Consider the following 24,411-nt stretch of genomic DNA (forward strand, 5'->3'; position numbering starts at 1 on the left):
TCTGATCTGGCGAAGCTCAGGAAACAATGTAGAAAGAGTTGGAACAGACCACGTTCGGCTGGATCAGAGGCTTTCAGGTCGACTCGCAAGGCCTACCAGAAAGCTCTTCGGTCTGCTCAACGATCCGGCTGGAAAAACCTGTACAAATGTTTCCAGTATAAGTAAATCCAGTCGATTGAACAAAATCCTTGCAAAATCTAACGATTTTCAAGTCAACGATCTTCGTTTGCCAAATGGTGATTTCACTTCCTCTGATGAGAAAGTTTTGGAATGTTTATTCAGTACACACTTCCCCGGATGTGTGGATATTACATCTTCAGATGAACCTGATTTTTTTTTCTTGTAGTTATGATTCTTTAGCTTCGGCTCGGAGTATCATAACTTCAGAATCGATTGAATGGGCACTTAATAGCTTTGCTCGTTTGAAATCTCCTGGGGCAGATGAGATTTATCCTATTTTGCTTCAGAAGGGATTTGATCATTTCAAACATGTTTTGAAACAATTACTTGTTTGCAGTTTTACTACAGGGTATATTCCTTAATCCTGGCGGGATATTACTGTAAAGTTTATTCCGAAAGTGGGTCGTGCATCGTATGAAGAAGCAAAGAGCTTCAGGCCTATCAGTTTGACCTCTTTTCATCTGAAATGCTTAGAACGCATTGTGGATCATCACATCCGTGATGTTCATCTGGCCAGCGTGCCTCTTCATGTGAACCAAGATGCCTACCTATCTGGTAAGTCCACTGTGACTCTTTTACACAAGGTTGTTTACGATATCGAGAAAGCATTCGCTCAAAAGCAATCTTGTTTGGGTGTTTTCTTAGATATCGAGGGTACCCTTGACAACGTGCCTTTCGATGCCATATTGGAAGCCGCACGGGGTCATGCTATATCTCCAATGATTTCCAATTGGATTCATCAAATGCTCAAAAACCGATATCTTTTCTCGACATTGCATCTAGCAGGGTTTAGGAAATTGAGTGTTTGTAGATGCCCCCAAGGGGGAGTCTTGTCACCGCTTTTGTGGAATCTCGTAGCAGATATGCATTGAGGCAATTCAATAATAGCGGTTTTCCTACTTATGGTTTTGCCGACGACTATCTAACATTGTTAGTTGGTATGTGTATCACCACCCTTTTTGACCTGATGCAAAACGCCCTTCAGTTAGTTGAGGGTTGGTGTCGCCAATATGGCCTTTCGGTTAATCCGAGTAAAACATCTATTGTTCTTTTCACGGAAAAGCGAAACCGTAATGGTGTTCGATCTTTACGTCTCTTTGATTCTGAGATCGATGTGACTGAACAGGTAAAGTACGTTGGAGTTATTCTTGATTCCATGCTTTCCTGTACACCTCACATTAAGTTCAGAATCAAGAAAGCTTGTATGGCCTTCGGGCAATGCTGGTGAACCTTTGGTACATCTTGGTTTAGACCCAAGTATATCAAATGGATTTACACAACTGTGGTTCTTCAAATGTTGTCCTATGGATGTCTTGTGTGGTGGCAAAAGGGCGAAATGAGAACGGTCCAGTCAAAGTTAGGCCATCTCCAAAGGATGTGCTTAATGGCGATGTCTGGAGCGTTCTCTTCAACTCCCACGGCAGCGCTCGAAGCTCTATTTCACGTTGCTCCACTACACATTCATCTCAAACAAGGAGCTCTCTCTTGCACTTACCGTCTACGGCTACTCGGTTTACTAGAGGAAACTCCTGTGAACCGCACATCAACACACACCTCGGTGTTTCCACTTTTGATAAATTGGGACAAAATTTTCCTTGCTCCAAGTGATCTTACAATTGCTTGTAATTTCCTATATAGGACATTTTCCCCGAAATTTCCTTCCCGGGAAGAGTGGACATCTAAATATCTTAAAAGAAGTATTTCAGACGGCATCGTATGTTACACTGATGGCTCCCTTCTCGAAGGTCGAGCAGGTGCCGCTGTATATTCTCGTGAGCTAAGGCTGTATCAGTCTTACTCACTTGGTAGACACTGCACCGTTTTTTCATGCCGAAATCTTTGCTATTATGTGCGGAGTGCAATCGACACTTCAGCAGCACGTAATGGGCAAAGTAATATACTTCTGTTCAGATAGCCAGGCTGCTATTAAAGCACTCGCTTCGGCCAATTCTAGGTCGAAGATAATTATCGCTAGTCGTTCTGTTATAAAAAGTACAACACTACCAAAAAATCTCGCTTTTCGTATACAGTGCGAGCACGGTGCAGTTTCGGTGGCTTGGTGGTGCGCGTCCTGGAAGTTTAAGTAATACTGACTTCAGAGACCTGATATTCAGGATATTCTGTTGTTCTTAACCCGCTGTGGTAAAGAGCTATAGGCTCTCTTTCGCTTTATGCGTTATTACAGTGCCCTTTTCAGGGCGCTGTTTGAACCCATTGTGGTACGCTTATGCGTTAGTACCCTCTTTTATTCCATTTTTTTTTTCTATTTTCCTACCTGTCCTTATCCCCATCCTTATACTTATTTCCTTTTTTTCCCTCAGGTAGATGATGAAATAGGCTATTATTATGGCAATGGCACAAACGTCCCAAATGGAGGATAACGTGCCTCTGGAGCCGGCCTTCTGATACCTGATAGGGAAAACGCCACCTTCTCTCCAGTGTTGCAAGGGTCTATCTTTTTGGTCACACCTTTTCACATTGCGATGTACTCAGTCTTTGAACGCATACCCCCGGGAGTACTTCTCATAGTGTGCGCCAATGATTTTACCCTAGTATTCTTTGGCAACTACTAGGCCTCCTAATTGATAATAAGCTAACCTCTATCAATTACGTCAAGCAAATGATGGAGAACTTCTAAACTAAGTTGAACATCCTTCGGGCCCTGAATGGGCACTTCTATAAAGCCTCCCGTGACACTATGACCAAAGTAGCTTGGGCAATGTTTGTCCCTGTTTACTTTACGGATCCGAATTGTGGAATAGAGGTAGCACTGCAGTGCTAAATAAACACTCTAGAACCTCAATACAATGAGAAGTTTAGAGTCTACTCAGGTGCTTTCAAGACTTCACTAGTAGTAGTTTCTCTACTGGTGGCGTGTGGTGGTAGCCTACCACTGGAACATTTAGCAGCGGAAGACCTGGCTACTAAGGCTGCGTAGGCCCGAAAAAGGGAATGCCTACCTGGTGGGATGCCGGTAGTCCAGCGTGCCACGAGCCAGTGACATGGTCTTACGTGGACAAACCTCCCCTCGCCTATGGCAACGGGCCTGAGATGCGGACGTCCCAAAGATCGACTGGTGAGTGAGGGAAGCACACGGGGCTGATGTCAACCCTGAAGTAGCTCTGGCTATCCTCAGAGAGGTTGCATCTGGATGCCAGCCGACATTCTAGCAAAGTAGGGGCATCATACACCGCAGGAGGCAACTTCGCTTCCTTTCTGTGCCACAGCCCGCTGGATCAGAATAAGACCTCAAAGTATACGTGGTATGCAACCTGGCACTACAACCGGCAAACTTTCCTACGTAGAATAAAGAACGACACACAAAAGTGAAGATATTCTTTCTTTTTTTTTTATTTCTTTTTTTTTTATTGCGGGATTTTCTGCCGTAGGCAGGTTCATCCCGGAGTAAAAGTGAAGATATGTGAAAAAGATTCGGTGGCAATATGCCGTATTGTCAGGGATGCGGACTACTGCTAGACTTAACACACATACTAGTAAATTGTTCAGCACGTGCGGAATTGAGACAGGAACTCGGCGTAGACGGTACAATACGGGAGGTATCATCAAACAACCATAACGCCAAGCATGCGGTATTTAAGTTGACTATGGCATTAGGGCTCTTTAACGTTATCTAGCGAATTGTGGTTCTGGAGGTAGAGGTAATACGCTACGAGAGATATCGTACAACGACAAAGTACAAAGGTATTAGGCTATTATAGTATTATAAGGCTGTACCGAGTCTTAGAGGTTAGTTTTCTAAGCATTGAAGTTGATCCTGAAAGAAATAACGACGATGTCCGTAATGAAGAGCGGTAAGGTCCACGAAAGGGAAACACTCTCAATAAACTCTAGTTCTCGGGAGGGAAGAACACCAGGCTGAGGTATCCAAGAAGTCTAAGAAGTGTCAAGTTTACACCTTATGCCGACACGAATGAATTTGTGGAGCGGACCTGGTGTGATGGTTAGAGCACTTGACTTTCACGCCGAGGACCTGGGATTGAATCCCACTCCCGACAAACTCGCAAAATGTGAGTTCTTCCTTCGGAAGGGAAGTAAAGCGTCGGTCCCGAGATGAACTAGCCTAGGGCTAAGAATCTCGTTAATACAGATACAAAAAAAAAAACACGAATGAATTTTCTCGTTTAAAGTGACGTTAATAAAATTAGCCACAGCCCTTTTTAAAGGAACCATCACTAAGAAGTCCTGCATCCGGTTGACTGGAACATTCGAGGTAACCCAGATATTACAGAATAGTTGTTGAAACATTTACGCGAAAATCATTGGGTGAGCTTTCTGCATCTCTGTTGATATGCGGTCGACCCCAGGAGCCTAGGACTCCAGGTTCCTATAAATACATTCTTGATTCGTCAACAAACGATCTCTTCAGCTGGATCTCCTGGTCGACGTGTATTGAATAGGCGTCTGAATCTTTGCTACCGCTGTTGCCTCTGAGCAGTGCGTGTATCTCGCCGATTAAGTAGACTAGAATATTAAAAGGTGATGGCCAGATGCGATGTCCGCGCTGCGTGTGTTCCGGTCATATACTTATGCTAATACTTATAAGTTAAGACACCCAAGAACAATCTGTAATATTGACCTTCAGATCTTCAAGCTGAGGTAATGATAATCCAGATCTAGTTAAGTCTATCTTATACATACACAATTATTCACGGAAGAAATCGTAGAACTTCTTTAATCATCTTTCTTGCTCTTATTAATTGTAATTAATGCTTGCAGTACATTGAAGATGCATTCAAATAATTAACTACTTGCACACTCTGCAGTTGACATTTACTAGGAGGAAATAATCAAGTTTTTCATTTTTTTTATTACACACACACACACACACTACACATACAGACAGCCATTTGCTCTATTTGTTGAGCTGTGTCAACGAGTGTAAGAGAATTTTCTTCTTGTGACTTTTTCTTCAAAAATATCACCGGATAGAAGCACCGTGTGGGATCCACCCTCCTGCTTACTTTACAGTGTGTGTAGCAGCTTGTTTTCGTGATGCGCCATAGTATCGCGTCTGAGATGCGATACAATCAATGGAATCCATCACACAGCTTAGCGTGTGCTTGAAGCATCAATACCCGCGTCACAATGTCATCAGTCTTTGGTCGCCATCGTCACACTTGATCGGGCCAAGATTCGATCATCCATCGCATCGGGAACGGTGCGAGCTGAGAGTAATACATACCGTTGGACACGTTGTTCGCAGCAACGCCGGCAAAAGCTAAAAGGCAGAACAAAACAGTTGTTTTTTTTTCTCCTCTGTGGGACAGGAGAACGTACAACGTACGATGCGAATAAGATGAGTGGAATTTGAATAAAAATTTATCTAGCGATGAACCGAACCGAACTCCTCCGATCCGTTTCTGCGCCAAGGGGTTTTCAGGAGGATTTCTGCCGTGCCCGTAGGTGGAGAAACCCTTTCACGTATGCATTGCACACGCTACGTACGAGCGTACGATGATGAGTACAATACCCACAGCTGTGTGGAGTAAGAGATAGATTGGAAATAACGAAATAGATTTTATAAATGGAAAATAGATTGGATTCGGTTCTTGATTTTGCTGCTCCAACCGGGCGGGGAAATGCTGTTGCATCCTTTGTACCGACCGACGAAACAATTCCCAGTGGGATGGCAAATTACTTTGATTTCTCCCGAAAGCGAAAACACAAAGATCATGTCCCTTTGTCTCCTTAATGGCATGCCAAAAGGAAAAACATCCTCGTTTTTTTGCGCGTTGTTTTCCATTTTGCACCAACTTTCAGATTATTTCTCTATCTTCGATAAGATGCAAAATATGTCGAGAGCGTTGTTTCCATTCCTGGGTTAACCCCGGCCCATGGGGGTGGAAAGTTTTTCAATCTTATTTGCTGGTCTCCCATTACGCTACTCCTTGATTCGCGCTTTGGCTTAAAAAACCGTCTCCCACAGATGAACACCGACCGACGACACCGTGAACTAGCTGGCAGTCACAGTACTGATGCAAAACACAGTGAAACACACCGACGAAGCGGAAATGGAAATTGAACAAAAGGCATTCCTGGCAACTGATTACGAAAGTTGTTTGGCGAAATAAATGTCAGGGGCGAAGATAAGACGATGTCACCACGCTGAATTAGCCGAGGGAAATTTGCGGGACATTTTGGCTCCGAGCGACAACTACCACTCAGCCACCATTATTGCCATGAATAGAGATTTGCTGTAATGGCTTGGTAGAAGCAGAAACTGCTTCGTAGATAGCAGACCCGCCGCAAATCCAGACAACTGACTGTTCCAGGAAACTGGATGGCAGAGAACGTTGAACTGTGGCTTGTGTTCAAGGATTCAACTCTTTGAAATTAAAAAAAATCCATAACTCTTTTCCAATGCCATATCGTCGAACGTGGAGGCCTTGAACGAAAGTGTTTTATTGCTCTCACTCTTTACTCGTTGCGCTGCTGTGTGGATGGCCTAGCTCAATCCTTTCGCAATTTGTCACATCACTCTGTTTGCGAAGAGGAAAGTATGCTCGGTCACAAACGATGCAATAAAATTATGTAACCCTTTTGGGAACGAGCAAATGGTTTATGCTTTATTGGTTTATGATTTGTAGGGAGAAGTGATTTGGCCGAACGGAATGTTGAAAATGTGTGCAAAAGATAGGCGACAGGGATAAACAACATAGAATAATTCACATCTTACGTTCAAGGTTAGTTTCTTGGGCATTGTTTGGTGAATTTTGTAAAACATGTGTCAATAACCGTCCCCCATAATTTCGTCGATTTTGAAAACGATTTTTGTTTAGGAAAGTTTTTCAACTTATGTTTAACAGGGGTAGGATTTCACTCAGAACTTTTTCTGAAAAATTCTAACGAAGCACTTCAGAAGACTGAGGCTATACTTAAATGGGAAGGAGAAAAAGAAAATAAAAAAAAATGATAAAGTACATGAATAAGAAGAAGAAGAACATGATGAAAATAAAAAGAAAAAAAAGGAAAAGGAAGAAGAAAAGTACAAAAATAGTAAATTATTACAATAGCGATAAAACATTCGAAGTTTATCTGTTTCCGAGATTATTACTTGTTTTTCAATATAAAGGTTACCCTCAACGACTCTGGTAACCCGAAACAAATGTGGCGGCTAAATGTCTGGCACGATCTTCAATCCACATTGGTTTGTCAGTCAGTAAGCGCCAGCCATAAAAGAAAGGATCACTCGGCATTAACCCTCGCACTAATCATTCCAACACCCCCCTACATCAACAACTCGGCCATCCCGAGTTCTGCGTCGCAATACCCCCTATCGTAAAGCACCAATTTTACTTCTTTTTAATCGCCCATTAATGAATCGCTTTTTAATGAAACGATGGTTTTATACGAGTGTGATCTACTACCATCACTCAAGCACACAGACGACAGGGGAGCAGAGGGAGTCAAAGAACGACGACAGCTTTCCTGCGAGATTGCTCTTCTTGGACGGCCGTCGTCGGTAGTAAAAGGCATAACTCCACGGACTGGCCGCGCGCTGACAATGTTCCACACTCCCTCCCAGGACCCCAGTGACGGATGAGGGAAAAAGATTGCCGAAACCGATACTAAAAAATATCAGCAGACGAGACATATAAGTGACGCTATTGCGCCACCACCACTATGCCTCTGGGGTGGGTGGCAAGGTCGAAATGGGAGCCGCGTTCACCAAAACTGTAGCGTAATCTGCCTCCTTTATGGTGATATGGTGCGAACTCTGGCGGCGAACGGCCTTTTTTCCGCCATTCTCGGATTTGCCTTAGGGTTGACATTTTTTTTTGCTGCTGTCACCTTCCTGTAGGGTTACCATTTTTTTTCAAGATAGAAAAGTGCATTCTTTGCGATATTTTCCAAAATACCTATCAAGCAATTTACTCATTTTTAGAAGTGCTAGCATAAAGGTCGGCTTTTACGTATTTTATTACTATTATTTATCTTTATTATCGAGGTTTTCAGCCTTAAGCTGACTCATCTTGTAATTCTGCTTATTTGTTGGAAAAAAGAATTCAGTCTACCTTAACCCTAAAAGGGATACCTGGGGTCCATTGGACCCCAGGTGCCTTTCAGAGCTCGTCTTTGATGGAACACACTCAGCGAGGTGACGAAACTGAGGCCATGAAGGTATCCCTTTTAGGGTTAAGCAACCTAAATTTATTCAATATAGCACTTCGTTTTCAAAAATTCATAAATTATAAAAAGTAACGTATGGCAACCCTAATGAACCAGCAGCGTGAGAAGCTCACGCCGTCACATTCACGAACCGGCGGAGATGGAGGAGGCAGTCTTATTGTTGTTGTCATAAAAATTTAATGATCACTCACTCTCTAAAATTTTATTGAAGTGATAAAGTCATAAAATTCACTGTAAGAATGACGGAATGGACTTGTTGTCACTTGCCTACTATGGAATGTCAGCAGGCCGAGCCTGCCCTGGGCAAAGATTGGGTGCGATAATCCGTCTCCGAATCGGTGGCGTCCGGCGGCGAGGACGAATGATGGCATTATAATTTATTAGGCCACTTAGGCCCGGCCGAAAGCTCCTTCCGCCGAGGAGCTTTTTCTCGTGTCATGAAAAAAAAAAGATTGTATGGTGACTGGCAGACAGACGAGCCCCCAGAAGAGTAATTTAACAATGTAAACAAATGCGATTTCATAGCCGTGTTTTATTGCCGTCGTCGTCACCCGGCTTCGGCTCTCCAGTTTCTTTGAGCGAGGTTTGGCGCGAGCGCACGCCTCTACCTCCTCCTCGTCGTCACATTTTTATGGATCAAACATGTGGTCGATTTAATCGACATCGTAAAAAATCCGGCTGAGTCTCGCACATGGGAAACTCGGTCACCACTCTAATTCCGTCGATCAGCTGTTGCTTGCTTGCGATGTAGTCAACTGATCAGCTGATTTTGATTGATTTTAGTTACTGCAGCTGAATGTTACATTGGAGAAGATATAGTGAAGTAATATTTATTTTTTTTTCTTTTTTCTTGCAGGTTAGTGACAACTCATTTCTCCACGATCCGACTGGATTCGATGGCCACAATTACAGGTATAGAACCGGCAGCAGTGGAAGACACTCCCATTTACATAAACACTAGCATTCAGATGTTCATCTGGGATTTGTATTCAAATCGGGTTCCATCACCATCGAACTTCCAAATATGGGGCGAACCATCCCAGATACGAAACTTCAGCGCTACTACTACCGTTGGTTGGCACTGGCTGGGTTTGTTTGTCCGATTATCCTATGCGGAAGGTTGGAGTGAAGAAGACTGTGAATCTGATTTACGGAACCGCAAATTTGTGTCGGGAGAATGGACTGTATATTAATGCTGGTTGGAAGGTGTAGCATATTACATTTCCATAATCGGAGTTGGCCGACACGGAAGTTCTACTGTTCGTTTCCATCATCATTTGAAATTAGAACATTTATAGGGATTTCATTTTCACCAACAGTAGGAATTTTTGTTTTGCTAGTTTTTTTAGTAGGATGCAAAACTTTATTTATAAGCCTTCATGCTCATTTATGACTTCAAAACGTCCACACGCATGTCCAATCAAGCTTTTTCTAATCATCAGAGAAATGGGAATTTTGTGCCTTACTGAAATGTTTAGATCTTTCTCGTATAACGACAATTTTCTTAATACCAACGAGACAAATATGCAATTAGATGTTTTAGAGTTATGCTCCATGGTGTTGAGTCACGCTTGTTGTGTAGGAATTACAAAATAAGATGGATAGAGAATTATAGATATGGTCCTTGGCACGTTCTTAAAAAGATACTTTAAAAAATTTGGAAAGATAGTACCTAATCTTTACCAATTGATGATCGATTAGGAATCCATTTTAAGGTTTTATTTTGGAATTTCTCAAAGGATTGATCCAGGACTTTTATCAGGAATACCTCTAGATATTCCACAAGAGATTTATTTGGGAGTACTTTTAGGTATTCCTCGAGGGGTTTCCTAGGGGGTTCCTCCAGGAATGCCACACCGCCGAATATCTATCCTGAAATTCCTGTGAGGTCAACTCCAGGTTTTCATCTGGAGATTCTTCCAGAATTGCACCCAGGAATGCCTGTAAAACGTTTTCCTCAATAATTCCACCAGCAATTTTCCTGAAGATTTGAGCAGGGGTTTTCAAAAGGATTTATTTATGACTTATTCAAATATTCCACAAGGAATTCCGTCAAGTGTTTCTCCAAGAATTCCTTTAGGAATTTCTCAATGATTGCCAGGGCTTTACAGATCGCTCCATGGATTTTTGGAAGAATGCCATCAATAATTCCTCTAAACATTTTCTCATGTATCCTGTATCATGGGGTTTCTCCAAGGGTTTAGGGGCTGTCCATAAACCACGTGGTCATGAGGGGGGGGGGGGGGGGTTCGGCCAATGACCATTTTGTATGGATAAATAAAAAAATTTGTATGGAATAATGACCACGCGGTTTATGGACAGCCCCTTATAAAGGAATTTCTCTTAAAGCTTTTTGAAGTTCTTCGGCGAAGAATTTTTCCAGAGATTCCTCCTGAGATTTCATCAGGGATTTACCCAAAACTTTCACTAGGCATTTCCCCATGAATTTTCCTGGGGATTTCTCTGGGAATTCCTCCAAGAGTTTTTCCTGGAATTCTGCCAGGGTTTATCTAGGGATTCTTCCGAAAAGGCCTTCAGAAGTTCCAGAAGTTCCTCTAAGCATCCCTTCAGAAAGTCCTCCGACAAGATCTCCAAAGAATACATCGGGAATTGCTTTAGATATTTCTGAAGCAGTCTCTTGAGAACCTTCGGCTAGGATTCCTGTAGAGATTTTCCCTGAAATATCTCAAGGGTTTTATCCAGGAACTTCTCTAGGGACTTCTACTGAGATGTTTTCGGGATTTCCTCCAGGGTTTCCGGAGCTTTTCAGTTACTGGCGTCACTGATCCCAGTATCATGTGTGTGGCACATGACATTGAATGCCAGACGCAGCACTTTGCGTAGATATACTTGTGGATAAGATGTTCGTATATTTTCATTCATTATTTCGTTACAAATATTTATTTCACTTTTTGCCCTACCACTCTTTGGTTGGTCGAGGGGGGGGGGGGCGATAAAAATAATAAAGTATTTAATTTTAAAAATATTAAGAACTCCTCAGATTTGTTAAAGAACTTTTGCCAAGACCCGATATTTTGATAAATATTTTTTATCTGCCCCCTCAAAATGCGAAATCTAGTCAAAAATTTGTGAAGGGGGGGGGGGTAGACAAAAAGTGAAAATAAAATTTGTATCAGCCTTATCTGTTAATGATAAGTACGCAGATCTTATAAAATTTCTTGGCTTATCTCTATGCGTGGAAAATTCAGGCAAGGAATCACCGAAAAATGTGCAATCGTTGCCTTTTTCTTGACCGCAGCTGAGGAGTAATGGCACCGCCTAGCGTAGAATATCGAATCAAGATAATCGTTGCCAAATAGGCCTAAATACTGAATAAATTAGCCGAAAAAACTATTAGTCTACAAGTAAAAAGAAAATCATGTTAAGTACTGTTCCTTTGAATTCCACTAAGAATTTGCATCCTTTGACAGATACGTATTTCGACCTCAACTGTAAGGTCGTCTTCAGTGTCTTGTACTTGACTAGACTCAATCAAGTCAAGTACAAGACACGGAGGACGACCTTACAGTTGAGGTCGAAGTACGTATCTGTCAAAGGATACAAATTTTTAGTGGAATTAAAAGGAACAGTACTTAGCACGATTTTCTTTCTACTTACAAATATTCCCCTAACATGCCCAGGTCAATCATCATATTCTTCTATGTCATCGGGATCTTCAGGTATACGTTGTGCAAAGTTTATCGTAGAGCTCTTCCAGAGTTTATCTTGGGATTCTTCCGAAAACGCCTTCAGAAGTTCCAGAAGTTTTTCTAAGGATCCCATCAGAAAGTCCTCTGACAATATCTCCAAAGAATACATCGGCTCTACAGATTTCTGAAGAAGAAAGAAAGAAGAACTTCAAAGGAAATCGAGAAGGAATTCCGGTAAGATTTCTAGGAGGAATCATAAATATAGCCAGGAGGAATCCTCGAAGGAATTCCAGGAGAAATCCACGAAGGAATTCCATGAGCAACCCCTGGATGAAATTCAAGAGAAATCCTCGAAGGAATCTTAGGAGGAATCCCTGGAGTATTTTGGGAGGAAATAAATTCCAAGAGGAATCCCTAAATAAATTCCAGTGGAAATTTTCAAAGTATTCGAGAAAGATTCTTCGATATTTCAGGAGGAATCCTCGAAGAAGCTCCAGAAGGTATTCCCGATAGAATTCTACGAAGAATCCACGAAGAATCTCTATCAGGAACCCCCAAAGGAATTCTAAAAGGAATCTCTGAAACAATTCAAGAAGAAATTCTAGGAGGTATCTTTGAATCAAATTTTGGAGAAATCCCTAATGTAATTGTAGGAGAAATCCCTGAAGGAATCTCAGAGGGGACCCCTGAAGGAAATCTGGGATGAATCTACGAAGGGTTTTCAAGCGGTATACAAGAAGGATTTTCAAGGGGAAACCCGAAGGAATTCCAAGAGGAATCCCCATAGGAAGTTCAGGAAAAAATCTCCGGAGGTATCCCCGAAGGAATTCTAGGAGAAATCGCTGGAGGAATTCCAGAAGGAAACCTCCAAGTAGACTCCTGGAGGAAATCCAGAAGGAACCTCCGAAGGAGTTCTAAGAGGAATCACCAAAGGAATTTCCAGGAGAAAACTGCGAAAGAACTTCTAGAGAAATCTGCGATGGAATATCAGGAGGAATCCCCGAACGAACGACCTTTAGAAGGGATCCTCGAAGGTAGTCCATGAGAAGGACATCCAAGAGGAATCTCCGAAGAAAAAACTGGAGTAATTCCTGTAAGAATCCCCGAAGAAATTCCAGTAGGAACTTCCGAAATTCTCAAAAAGTTTTCAGCCCAAACTTCCAAGTTGAGGGAATGAATTGCAGGAGGTATCCCCTAAAGAATTCCTGGAGGAATTCCAGAAGGAAATCTCGGAGTAATACTTGTAGAAACTCCATGAAAGATCCTTTTAAGAATATCTTGGAGATATGCCTGATTAAAATTCTATGAAAATTATTAAAGGAATTCTTACGAGATTTCCTGAAGGCACTTCTGTCGGAAGTCCTGAATGAGCTTCTGGAGAAATCTTCTATGTAACTCCTGGAAGCATCCGTGAGTCCTTCAGGAAAAATCTTAATCTGCAATCTGAAAGAACCTCAGGAGCGATTCCTGGAAGAACTTCTGGAAGAATCCCTAAAGAAACTTCTCGAGGAATCCCCTAAGGATATCCTGAAGGAATCTTAGAAGAAACTCTTATATATGAATCCCTTAATAAACTTAAGGAGGAATCTCTGAACTCTCCTGGAGGTATCCTTGGACACTCCTATAAGATTCTCTAATGGAATTTCTGGAGAGATTTCTTAAGGAACTTCTGTAGGAATCCCTGAAGAAATTTATGAAGAATCTCTGAAGAAACATCTGCAAGGATTTTTCAAACTCCTGGATGAATCTCTGAAGCAACTACTGGACTAATTTCTATAAGGACTCTTGTAAGAATTTCTAAAAAAAAACTTCAGAAGGAATCTCTGCAGGAACGCTAGGACTAATTTCTTACGGAGTTCTTAATAGATCTTCAGGAGGCATTTATGAATCCTCCTGAAAGAATCTCTGAAGGGACTTCTAGAAAGATATTTGAGCTTACTTTTATTGAAATAATTAGCTATTTAGTTTAGGGAACTTTAACCTCTGAAAAATTTACATGATGAATCCCGAAGTAATTCCAAGAGGAATCTCTGAAAATCCAGAACAGATGCTAGAAGGAATGACTGTAGGTACCCTTGATGAAACTCCCGGAGTAATGCCTGAAGGATATTATTTTTTTTTTTTTTTTATTATCTTTATTAAAGAGACTTTCAGCCCGTGGCGCCTGAAGGATATCCTTAAGCGATCCCTGCATAACTTCAGGATAAATCCCTTGTTGAAATTACAGAGGGATTTCTGAAGGATTTCCTAGAGGAATCTCAGAGGAAACTAGTCCCCAAAGAAACTACAGAAGGAATTCCAGAAGGAACTTCATAAGAAATTCCTGAAGGAACTCTCAGACTAATCTCTGAAGGACCTCCTATGGGAATCTCTGAAAAGAAGGATCTTGTGGATGAATCTCTGATGTTTCTCTAGCCATCCCTGAATCCTACTAAAAGAATTTTTGAATAAACTCCTGGAGTTTTCCCTGAAAGTACTTCTGTCGATATTTTGCTGAAAGATTTTCTGACAAAAAAAAATCAATGATGAAACTCATAGAGGCATCACTGAATCCTTCTAAAAGAATCTCTGAAGAAACTTCTGGAGAGATGTGAATGATGAATACAATTTTAGTGAAATGAAAAATGAAAAAAAAGTTCTAAGACTTTCGTGTTTGAATGAACATCCTGAAATTCTATTTGCGTTTCTGCAGTCTTCTGCAAAGTTTGTTTAAATCTATTAAAAAAAACAAAAAAATAGACAAATCAAAGTTCCAATGACCAGACTTCAAATTGTTAGAACATACTGTTTTCAATTTAATATCATAAGGGCATAACTTAAGTTATGGATTTTTTATTGATATTCACTCAATAGTAGGTATTATTAAAAAAAAACGATCCGATTATTTAGATAATCTCATGGTAATATGCCAGAGAATGTTTTTTACTAGCGTCTATGACTTGTCGTCTATAATCGAATATTAATCATCGATTTTCTCTTTCGCTAATGATCGTATTATATTTACAGATGAGAAAATCGATGATGAGGCATTAACTATTGTTGGCAAACTCATGTGATAGTGATCGTGAAAATTTTTAATCTCAACTTTAAGTAAATTTAATTTTGTTCGTGCACTGATCACTGGCGCGAAAAATGAAAATCGGCGGCGTGACAGGTCTATTACCGAGCCCTGAGGAACTCCAGTTTCCTCTCGGGCTGGCTTGGATAAATGGTTGCCAATGGCAACTTGGAAAATGCGGTTGGTAAGGTAGTGCTTAATGAAGTGCAAACAGTGACCTGTTACGCCCCAATCGGCGAGCTGCTGCATGACTCCCGGCATCCAGGCTCTGTTATAGGCTTTAGCCAAATCTAGTGATGCTACCTCAATGTGGTCTCCTCTCCTCTTCGTCTAAAATTTTTCAAAGGGTGGCCAGGTATGACCCCATGGTGCCGTGGCCAGCTCTGAAGGCGTGCTGCCTGTGATCCAGACGGCCTAGGAGTAGCAAAGCATTAAATTCGATATTATGCCGTGGAATTTTCGACTACTGCACCTTTTTTACTAATGAAGAAATAACCATTCCAATCAGAGATTACATAAAAATGATAAAATCAATAAAAGATGATTAAGGTAAGTCAAAATTGATTTGAAGAAACTTATATAATAATAGACAAAATTTATCTTGTGTGGAGAAATGACGCATACAAATCGTACTATCAGATAAATGTGCGTGTATTTTTTTTTTATCAAATTTTGAAGAAAAATTCCCAAAAAAGTTGTCTTTTTATTAGCACAACAACGGTTCTGTCGTCACAATATTTCAAAAATAATAACCCTTCAAGAATGCCTAGAGATCCAAAGAAAAATACAAAAATATTGAAAAAATCAGAAGTTAAAAAAAATATTATTAAAAAATGTTTTTTTTTTGAGAATTTTCATAAAGTCATAAAGTCATAAAGAGCGTGGGATATCACAGAAGTTTACATGACATATCATGTAAAGTTCTTGAAATATCATGTAAACTTCCATTATATGTCATGTAATTCAGCATGACTCTAAGAGTTTACATGACATGTAACACAAATTTACATGATATAAATGTATGTATGTGTATGGTGTATGGTGTATGTAAACCACCATAACACTAAGTTTACATGACTAAAACGAAGTTTACATGACATGTAAATCTCATTATTTCTATCTGTGTAGAGATTCCCAGAGAAACTCTCATAGAAATCCCAGGAGAAATCCCCTACGAATTTTTGGAGGAACTTCCGGAATAATTTTCCTCGGAATTCTAGTAAAAATTTCCAGAATAATTCTCGTAGAAATTCCCGGTGGTCATCTCGTATTCATGAAGAAATCCTCGTAAAAATTTTCGGTAGAATTCTCACAGGAGTTCCAGGAGAAATCTTCGTAGGTTTTTTGGAGGAATTTCCGATGAAGTTCCTCTGTAATTCTCGAAGGAATTTCTCCTGCAATTCTCGTATGTGTTCGCTTAGGAATTCATGTAGAGATTCCTGGAGGAACTTTCGAAGACATTTCCGGAGAACTTCTTGTAGCAATTCCCGGAAGAATCCTAGTAAGAATTTCTGTAGGAATTCCAGGAGAAATCCCCGTAGGAAATTTTGAAGGAATAATCGCTGGAGGCATTTCCGTTGGATTTCCTGTGGAAATTTCCCTTGAATACCTAGAGGAATTCTTTTTGGATTTCCCCTTGGATTTCCTTTTGATTCCTCTTGAAGTTCCTGGAAGAGTTTCCCATGGAATCCCCGGGAGATTTTTCCGTAGAATTCGCGAAAGAATTTCTCTTGGAATTCTCTTGGCATTGCTTAAGGAATTCTCTTGGAATTCCCTGAGGAATTTCCCCTAGATTTTTTGTAGGCATGTCTCTTGGAATTCCCGAGGAATTTCCCTTGAAATCCCTGAAAGTATTCCCTCAAAATTCTCGGAGAAATTCTCTTTAAACGACTTATGATCTCCCTATCCTCTTCCTCCTCTTCTTGGCGTAACATCCTCACTGAGACAAAGCCTGCTTCTCAGATCAGTGTTCTATGAGCACTTCCACAGTTATTAACTGAGAGCTTCCTCTGCCAATGACCATTTTGCATGTGTATATCGTGTGGCAGGCACGAAGATACTCTATGCCCAAGGAAGTCAAGGAAATTTCCCTTACGAAAAGATCCTGGACCGACCGGGAATCGAACCCGTCATGGTCATGCTGAATACCCGTGCGTTTACCGCCTCGGCTATATGGGCCCTGTATTGATCTGTACTCTCTTAAAAAAAGTACTGATCTGTACTCTCTTAAAAAAATCAAATTATAGTTAGACTTATGATCTTTTCTGGATATCAAACAGCTGTGTCGCAATTGCCATTTGAAAATCAACATAATTTTTTTCTAAGAATCGTACATTACTCGAGGATTTATGGCGAATAATCTTCCGAAAGTCATCATTTCAGTAGCCCTTAACATTTTCTAGTTTTGTTTCAACAGATATCGACGTGCTACAGACTATAACATGACAAGGTCGTCTGGTGACGGAACAGTTTAAAAAAACACTTCCCTCTGCTAAGCAACCCCGAAGCAGTTACCAGCTACCATCGAATGAATGGGGGTTTTTCACTCTTTCCACCATGAAGCTGGGAGTGATTCCTTCCTGCCACCGCGCATTGCAAACCAAAACAATAACTTTCACATTCAATTTATGGTCTCCCATAAAACATGCGATTACGACCATCAACAGCAACGTGAGAGACTTCTGCTAACCCAGTTCGGTCATCTTCAGCCGCCCCCCTTGAAGGAGATACCTCCGCCTCCCACCCCTACACATTATCATGGGAACATCAACAACTACAGTTGTTGTTGGTCGTTGATCTCTGCGATGTTTTGACGGTGATAATACTGGTTTAACGCTTATAAAACAATTAATAAAAGAGCGTTTTTATTGCCCCCCGTGCGTCTGCCAAACGTGGTTGTGGCTGTGGGTGCTCGCTTTGCATCGCCGCCGTCGGAAGAACGGGTGCTGCTTGCTTTAAATACCGTTTAACTTTATTGCTTCACACCTTGAAGAATGGGGAAAAAACGCTATGGTAAGATGTGCGTACGCACGCATGGTATTCTAAGTTTGTCAATGTTGTCATTATTGAAAATGTTGTTGAGTGATTTCTCTCTCTCTTCTTGGCGTAACGTCCTCACTGGGACAAAGCCTGCTTCTCAGCTTAGTGTTCTATGAGCACTTCCACAGTTATTAACTGAGAGCTTCCTCTGCCAATGACCATTTTGCATGTGTATATCGTGTGGCAGGCACGAAGATACTCTATGCCCAAGGAAGTCAAGGAAATTTCCTTTACGAAAAGATCCTGGACCGACCGGGAATCGAACCCGTCACTCTCAGCATGGTCATGCTGAATACCCGTGCGTTTACCGCCTCGGCTATATGGGCCCTGAGTGATTTACGGAAACTAAAAAAAGAGACAAGAGGCGATGACCTTTTACGTATTGAAGAGTTTGGGGTTAAATGTGCTGTTAAAACTAAATAACCGATGAATGTGGAGCGAAACTTTTGTGGTGGTTAGAACACTTTACTATCACGCCGAGGACCTGGGATTGAATCCCACTCCCAACAAACTCACAAAATGTGAGTTCTGCCTTCGGAAGAGAAGTAAAGCGTGGGTCCCGAGATAAACTAGCCTAAGGCTAAAAATCTCGTTGATACAGAAAAAAATACCGATGAAAACTTATTTCTGTGATTTTTTTTTTTGATGTTTTCCAGCAATAGGTTTTTAGTGCATGAGGAATAAAGCAAAATAGAGATTTCCAAAATCTGTCACCTGTCATTGATGAATGTTTGATATGATTTTACCAGTATGAGACACGTTTGAAAATGTCTGGCGTTTACATTGGCTGTGTGGTGTATTCATGGACAGTTTACATCCACCAATATCTCCCTCTGCCCATACTTGTACAGCACGTGTTTCCCGAAGTTGTTTCCTTCTTCTGCATGAGCGGGAGCTTCGATTCCGTATTCTCAGCAAGTAGAAAGTTACATCGCAACAAAGAATCATTTCCAGTACTTCCTCCTGGAAGCACATTGATTTTTTTTCTGTCCAGAGGGGGGACAGCCCCAGTAGCTACGGTTGGTTGAAGAACAAAACAATAACGATGATTAAATTATAAATTCTAATAGAATTTAATTCAATTAACACCAACACCATCGGCAACGCGGTGAACCACGTCGGCCAGAGAGGTGAGCAGAAAGTATTCGGGATCGTGTAGGACAATTGCATTTGTCGATAGAAGGTGGTGATGGGAAGGAGGGGGAACAAGCAATCGAATAAATGACTGGCTGGTTAGTGCTTGATGTTCATGTAAGTAAGATGAACGGAAAAGTTAGAGCAAGTCATGTAACTTGTTGCCAATACATATGCATGGAAGATTCTAGGAAATATTAGTACTAAAAAGTATAGAATACCTGAGAATTTCACTGTATTGCTAGACTCTTTAACGCAACAAAAAATAACAAACTAGCAATGAGAAGTCAATTAGCATCAATTATCACCTTTTTGGGGCGGAATTTCAACTTGATGATTATACTAAGAGCTCCAAATAACAACCACCAATGTAGCTCGAGCTTGCGGCACGATCGCAGATTAACCCGCTTCAAAAAGTTTTTCTTTATCATACAAATGATTGCTAGCAGCCAGACTTTTGGTTGCTTCGTGTGGTTGTTGTTGTTTTCGGACGTAAAGCTTTTATCCATCTTTGGAAATTAATGATGCATAGCCGCATGGCGTGAATGGCTTACTTTTTCACTTAGTTCGCCAAACACAAAGAAACACAGGTGATGTCAATAGCAAGCTTCAATGACTGAGAAGTCGGCGCAGACATTATTGTTCTCCAACAGCATGGAGAACGATCTCCTGTTGACGCTTGCGTGACTCGTCTGATACTTCCCATGCTTCAGGAAATAACTGAACCTTCCTGCTCGAAACGCTACAAAGTTTCTCGAAGCTAATGGCAACCAAAAATCCACCACAAATCATCTGATTAATATTCATACGCCCAACCTTCACAAAAAACAAACAAAATGCTTCAACCAAGCAAAAAGTAAACAAGATAAATTATCTAAGGGTTCATCTCCCAGAGCCTCTTCCAGCAACGATACGGTTAGATCTAATTCGGCAACTTGTCAGCTTCATTTTCCTACAGCACGTTCTCAACCCGGTTCTTTTCCATTCCAAGCTATGGCCAGAGGATCACGACGGCGGCGGACAGGCAAACCCATTTTGGATATTAATAATGTGCATTATGCGCTGTGGCTTTCAATTTTCTTTCCTGTCTCCTGCCTGAAGTTACCTGATGCTAACCTTCTCGTCTCCGGCGTCCTCGACGACGACGGACGTCTAACGAAACAAACACTCGATTTCCATCTGTTGTGATTTTGTCCCCCTTTTTCCGCATGTGAAAAATGGATAAACATGGAACGGACCACTAGTCTGGATCAAGGGCGACAACGATGACGATGACGACGAGGACGACAACCAAGTCAGAAGAGGGAATCAGAAGTTTTTTCATTAAAAGTTTTGTCACTCGAAAGACTACTTCAAAGAGGAGTGTCAGGCCTTGCAGTGCCAAAAGAAAGGAAGAAGGTGAGATTGTAACCCCGCACGTTACATGATACCGAATTTCTATTTGTTTATGGAGATAAACTTCTCGCTTCGGTTCATTATCAAAAAATGAAAGGAGCAAATTCTGTGAGTCGGGTGTGTCTACGGTTTCTGTGTTTTGGAAGTGTTGGGCTCGATGGTGCTGAGCAGTGGCGTAGCTAGGAATTTGGGGGCCCGGTGCGGAAGCAAATTTGTAGGCCCCCCAGAAAATTTCATAATATGTACAATATTTTACAATGATAAATCTATACATTTAACTGTCGAATGATCGCACTGTTGCATTTTGTACAAAACATTGAAAAAATCTCGCATTTTGTACTAAGCATTCTAGTGATGCTGGTAGTGCACTGCAGTGATGGCCAACGGAAGGTTAAACATTATCTATCTTATATTATTTACTGTATTCCTTCATGATTTTTTCGGTAGCGAAAGATTTTTTTTATAAGAATTATGCCGAAAAAGTTTTTAACAAATTATTTAGAAATTGCACAAAATAGTCCTTATAAAAGGCTTTCAAAGATTGCTCTCCCGGGTAGACGAGAATATCTCAATCATATCTCAAATCAAACACTTTTTGCTGTTAGAGCTCGATGTGATTTTGATGTGTTATTCAAAAATCTAATGAATATCGCACGAATAGCTCAAAGTGATATGATATCAGTATTTGTTCTTGCCGAAATAGCTGAAAATTTCTAAGAACAAGTTCAGCTCTTCTACACGAAATGGAACACATACACCCAAAGAGATGGCTCAATGTTAGTGAAATGCCATGTGTCCCTTTCTGAGCTGTTGAAACGAAGAACCGCATGCTCTTATTCCCATGTTATTTACAACAGCGAGCCACAGTTGAGTGGTAAGCATCGCCGCCTGTGAAACCTAAGGTCGTAAGTTCGATGCTGGATGCTGATATTTTTTTCTAGAAAAAATTGACAAATCTTGTCTGCTATTTTTTTGATCTTGTAATATCTTAACGAGCTATTATTGAGTAGTTCACCATATAAGATTCTGCTATTATTTGAGGGGCCCAAATGCAAAGGGGTATAAGTGACCATTGTGTCGATTTTGAGCTGAGCATATCAAAAAATTCTTCAGATTTCAAGCTTTCAGGAACTTTTTTAAGTTTGTTTTTACGATGTTTGAAAAAATAACAATAAATCGGAAAAAATGTGTCGATTTTGCAACTCCATACATTTTATATGGGATGAAAAATTGGTGAAAAACTTTAAACCTCATTTACTCGAAAGTGGGTTTTTGTCACTTACACCCCTTTGCTTCTAACCCCCTCATTTCTGTTCTTTACCTCTTTATCAATCAAACCAATATCAGTTTTTGCTCTTCAGTAATTCAATTCAATCATTACTGAATATGTTATTCATCAGATTTTTCCACCTACTCGGGTTACCTTTTTCTTTGGGAAATCTTTCTTGAAGAATAATTTGTCTTCAAGAATCTTTTAAGTTGTGAATGCAAGGATGTCATTCAGTATTGAGCATGAGCATGAGCATGATTGACCGCCCGCGGTTGCTCCTCTGTTATTGCAAGGACATCTGCATTTACACAAAGAACCAACAGATGAAGCTTGGGACTAGCCTTCTCTCATTGTGTGCAAGGATGTCATTCAGTATTCCTCTAAAAACGCTCCTTCAGGAATAATATTATTATTAGCTTTATTAATGAGGCTTTCAGCCCCTTGGCTGGTTCACCTGAGACATTCAGGAATGTTTTCAAAAGTACTACAGAGTAATTCAAAAGATTCTTGCAAAGGCTTCATCGAGTAAGTCTCGAAATATTAGTTCAGGAATCTATCAATTATGTCTCTGAGGATTTATCTAGAAGATCATCTAAAGAATTCTTGAAAAATTCCAGGAAAAATACTACAAAAAACCACCGATGATTCATTCAGAACCAGATATTCTTCCAAGAAATTACATCTGGATCCCCTCAGAGGAAGAGAAGCCCTTCTAGAATTTCTTTAAACCTTCCGTTTCTTCCAGGGAATCCACTAAATATTCCTTTGGTGATTTTCGACGAAAGTCAAATATTTCTCCATATACAGGGGATAGACGAAATGATCGGGACAGGCAAAATTTTCACTTCTCAATTTTTTTTCAAATAGCTGTAACTTTTCGAAAGGTGAATCAAACATTCTCAAATTTTTAATGTGAGATGATCAACTAATCGTGTATTAGTGGTCAAATTTTGGAAAAGATCGGGCTATTCTGCACGAAGTTATGAAGACTCTAGAAAAAGGTGTAATTATCTGATAGCCAACTTTGAGCTGTTATATCTCCGAATTCAAATAACCGAATGCAAAGAAATTTCGACCAATTATGACTTATATAATGAGCTTTGGAAAACCTTTGACACAACATAGAATTCTCAACGCGGAAGAGAATTATAACGATTAGATTATTTTTCTAATAAAACACCAAATTATAAAAAATTTCAACATCGTTTCAAAATTCAGGATACTAATTATAGTTCATTTAAACTCCCGCAAATTGAGTTGAATATAAATATGTAATGAAGAAAAGTAACAACATAGCCGGCAATAAATTAAAAAAGTAATGGGGTGCATATTAAAAATAGACCAATTTCCTAAAAAATCATAATATAAATTAAATCGCTATAACTGTTTTGCTTGTTGAAAATTTCAAATTGAGTCAAACGTTTTTCAGAGCTCATTATATAAGTCATAAATGGTTAAAGTTTCTTTGTATTTTGTTCATTGAATCCAGAGATATAACAGCTCAAAGTTGGATATCGGATAATTATACCTTTTTCAAGAATCTTTATAACTTCGTGCAGAATAGCCTGATCTTTTCCAAAAATACACAACTATCATCATCTTACAGTGAAAATTGAGAATATTTGATGCACTTTTCGAAAAGTTACAATTTTGCAATTTTTTTTTTGAAAAGTGATAATTTTGCCTGTTCCGATCATTTTGTCTATCCCCTGTACTCTTCAAGCATTTCTCAGTTATTCCCTCAAATAACTTTATCAGATAATTCTACAATAATTAAACTTGGAATTTCCTCAAGCATTCATAACTTATCTTGGCGTCCTTTTTAAGATTTCTTAAGAATTTTTGCTAGGATTACTTCAGAGATCCCACCAAAGATTCCTTTTCCAAAAGTATTCTTCAAGAAGTTTCTCTAAGGTTTTACTAAGAGATTCATCCTAGAATTCCTCCTAGAAATTTCCAAAGAATCAATTGGATAATAATACAACAAAATCTCCAAGGATTCCTACAGAAGAAATTGAATTAAATAAATTTTATTAATTCAATTAAACTTTTAGAAGGACTTCTGTAGGAATTCTTTCGAAAAATACTTCTGGACTTTCAATATCCATCAACTCAAAGAGTTTTCTCAAGAGTTCCTTCAGCAATTTTTGCTAGTATTCCTAGCACTTTTCAAAAAACTTCTATTCCGCTTTTTGATAAGACTCCTTAAAAATTCTTCCAAGAAACCTTTTCAAAAATAATTCTAAGTTTCCATCACGCATCTCAGTCAGGATTTTCTCCAGAATTTATGATTGATTCCTCCAGAATTATTACGTTATTTTTTATATGCTCACTTCTTACAAATATACAAAAATAAGAAGCAGAACAAAAAGCGCTTCACTCCTTTGTTTTGAGTGGTATGAAAATGGGAGCGTATATAAATAGTAAAAGAACAGATGCCCTATCTTATCAAAACAAATAACTTCTCCAGTAGTCTCTCCAAGGATTTCTCCTAAGACTATTTTGCCACTTTCTGCAGGAGTTCTTTAAGAATA

General features: G+C 40.0%; 1 long non-coding RNA gene across 1 annotated transcript in view; it reads left to right on the forward strand.

Annotated features, from left to right (window-relative positions):
• Positions 1–24,411, forward strand: part of LOC109405234 (uncharacterized) — a 332,453-nt gene that overhangs the window by 78,324 nt on the left and 229,718 nt on the right. The window lies entirely within an intron of this gene.

Source organism: Aedes albopictus, chromosome 1 (assembly GCF_035046485.1).
Source record: "Aedes albopictus strain Foshan chromosome 1, AalbF5, whole genome shotgun sequence".
Taxonomy (NCBI): Eukaryota; Metazoa; Arthropoda; class Insecta; order Diptera; family Culicidae; genus Aedes; species Aedes albopictus.